This window comes from Schistocerca cancellata, chromosome 1 (genome assembly GCF_023864275.1).
Source record: "Schistocerca cancellata isolate TAMUIC-IGC-003103 chromosome 1, iqSchCanc2.1, whole genome shotgun sequence".
Taxonomy (NCBI): Eukaryota; Metazoa; Arthropoda; class Insecta; order Orthoptera; family Acrididae; genus Schistocerca; species Schistocerca cancellata.
In genome coordinates, this window is record NC_064626.1 from 451,405,350 (window position 1) to 451,408,758 (window position 3,409).

The following is a 3,409-nucleotide window of genomic DNA, read 5'->3' on the forward strand; positions in this document are numbered from 1 at the left end:
AGTGTCAACGGTTTGAAAATTTGAACTTTCCAAAATTCTCTGCCTTTTTTCTGTTCCTTATTTTTCTTCAAGTATGGATCTTTATTGTTCAGTTTTCTCAGCTTAAGTTTACAAACACTTTAATTAGGCACAAGAGCCTCTCTTCTTGCTTTTCATAAAAGCACGCGTTATAACCCCACGAATGGCTAACGAAATAATATTGCAAACAGGCAGTGCCTACGGATTACTCCAGTAACAGTTTCCGTCTCAACCAACTCCAAAACTGCGCCACATCGCATTCAGCACCGAACTCGCTACGTTGTCTACAACAGAACAACAAACAGCGCAGCAGCGTTTGGAAGAGTAGAGCAGAGCAAAGTAAAGCGAATTTGAAACGAAGGCCAGGCGTGATCCGTGAATGGTCTGCACTATCGGAAACGCTCAGAGCTTCAAACCCAAAAAACTAAACATCCAAACACTGCGTGTTTGTAGCCGAGGCATGAATTTTACAGTCATACTGGGATAAACATTTCGGGAGGTAAAGTGATGATAATAATAATTATTATTATTATTATATTGAATATAACAACACTTATCAAAATGGTGCAAATGGCTCTGAGCACTATGGGACTCAACTGCTGAGGGCATTAGTCCCCTAGAACTTAGAACTAGTTAAACCTAACTAACCTAAGGACATCACACACATCCATGCCCGAGGCAAGATTCGAACCTGCGATCATAGCGGTCTCGCGGTTCCAGACTGCAGCGCCAGAACCGCGCGGCCACTTCGGCCGGCCAACACTTATCATTTAATAATAATAATAACAATGATAATGTAATAATAATATAATAATAATATTAATACTAATTATTATTATTTTCAAGTCCCAGTCTGCTGACTGGTTTGATGCGGAACGCCGCAAATTCCTCTCCAGTGTCAACCTCTTTAACTCAGAGTAGAGCTTCCAACCTACGTCCTCAATTATTTGCTGGACGTATTCCAATCTCTGTCTTCCTCTACAGTTCGTACCCTCTACAGCTCACTCTAGTACCAAGAAAGATATTCCCTGATGTCTTAACAGTTGTCCTCCCAACCTCTAACTTTCTTGTCAGTATTTCCATATGTTCCTTGCCCCTCCGATTCTGCGCAGAACATCGTCAGTCCACCAAATTTTCAACATTCGTCTGTAGCAACACATCTCAGATGCTTCGGTTCTCCTTTGTTCCAGTTTTCCTACGGCCCATTTCTCACAACTATACAATGCTCTGCTCCAAAGTACATTCTCAGAAATTTTTTCTTCACATTAAGGCTTCTCGTTGCCAAAAATGGCCTTTTAGCCAGTGTTAGTCTGCTTTTGATGTCCTTGCTCCGTTCATCACGCGTTATTTTACTGCCTAGGTAGCAGAATTCTTTACATTCATCTACTTCGTGACAATTAATTCTGATGTTACGTTTCTCGCTTTGCTTACTTCTGCTACTTTTCATTACTTTCGCCTTTCTTCTACATATTCTCAATCCATATTGTACACTCATTAGACTGTTAAGACAATCATAAGACCATGTAATTCTTCTTTACTTTCACTCAAGATAGCAATGTCATCAGCGAATCGTATCATTGATGTCCTTTCACCTTGAATTTTAATTTAACTCTTGAACCTTTCTTTTATTTCCACATTGCCTCATGGATGTCGTACCCCCTTCTTAATCCGAGCACTTCGTTATTAGTCTTCCACTGTTACAATACCATCTTTACTCATGTACATGTTGTATATGATCCGTCTCTCCCTGTAATTTAGCCCTCTTTTCCTCAGAATTTTGCATCATCGAACGTTTCTCCCAGGACGACAAATCCAAGGAACGTGTCTTTTTTTTTTTTAGTCTTGCTTCCATTATCAATCGCAACGTCAGAATTGCCTCTTTGATGACTTCCTTTCCTAAAGCCAAACCGATCCTCAATTTCCTTTTCCATTCTTCTGTATATCATTCTTGTCAGCAACATGGATACATCAGCTACATATTAAGCTGATTGGACGATAATTCTTGCATATGTCGGCCCTTCCAATCCTCGAAATTGTGTGGATGATGTTTTTCCGAAAGTCAGGTGGTATATCACCAGACTCCTGTATTCTACACATCAACGTGAATAATAGTTTTGTTACCCCTTTCCCCATTTTATTTTAGAAATTCTGGTGGAATGTCATGTATCCCTTCCACCTTAGTCGATCGTATGTCTTCCAAAGGTCTTTTAAATTCTGATTCTAATTTTGGAAGCCCTATCTATTCTGCATGGACTCGTGTTTTTTCTCCTATCACGTCATCAGACAAGTCTTCCCCCATTAGAGGCCGTCAGTGTACCCTTTCCACCTATCGGTTCCCCCCTCCCCCCCCCCCCCCCATGCATTTATCAGTGGAATTCAAATTGTACTCGTAATATATATTTCTACCATTGCTTTTAATTTCGCCGAAGGTTTTTTTTTGAGTTTTCTATGTACTGAGTCAGTCCTTCAAGCAATCATTTCTTTCTCGATTTCTTCGCATCTTCCTAGCAGCTTTATTTCATTCCTCAGTGACTTGTGTTCCTGAAATTAGCTGGAAATTTTTGCATTTTCCTTCTTTTATCGATCAACTGAATATTTTTTCTGTTATCCCCGGTCCCTTCGGAGTCAACTTCCCTGTACCTGCGTTTCTCTGTCCATCCTCTCCGATTGCCCTGTTTAGATACGTCCTCTAATTTTCAACCTAACTATCTACTGAGCTATTCCTAATCGCAATATCTAGAGGTTCAGGTAACTTCGAGAGTATCTCGTCATTCCATAGACCTTCCGTATCCCACTTCTTTTCGTATTGATTCTTCCTGACTGATCTCCTAGGCTTCAGCCTAATCTTCATGTTTGCTGCAGTTGTGATCTGAGTCTGTATCTGCTCCTGGGTACGCCTTACAAGCCAGTATCTGATTTCAGAATCACTGTCTGACCATGATATAATCTAACTGAAATCTTCCCGTATCACCCGGCCTTTTTCAAGTATACCTTCTTCTCTTCTGATTCTTGAACGGACTATTCGCTATTACTAACTGAAATTTATTAAAGAACTCAAGTAGTTTTTCTCCTCTCTCATTCCTTGTGCCAAGTCCATATTTTCCCGTAACCCTTTCTTGTACTCCTTCGCCTACAATCGCATTTCAGTCTCCCAAGACCATTAGATTTTCATCTCCCTTTATGTGCTGCATTACCCGTTCAGTATCCTCATATACTTTCTCTATCTTTTCGTCTTCAACTTACGACGTCGGCATATATACCTGAACTATCGTTGTTGGTGCCGGCTTGCTGTCGATTATGATGAGAACAACTGTGCGACTAGAGTGTCACAAAAACACATCCCATGCCCTACCGTCCTATTCATAAGAATCCTATGCCAGTTTTACCATTT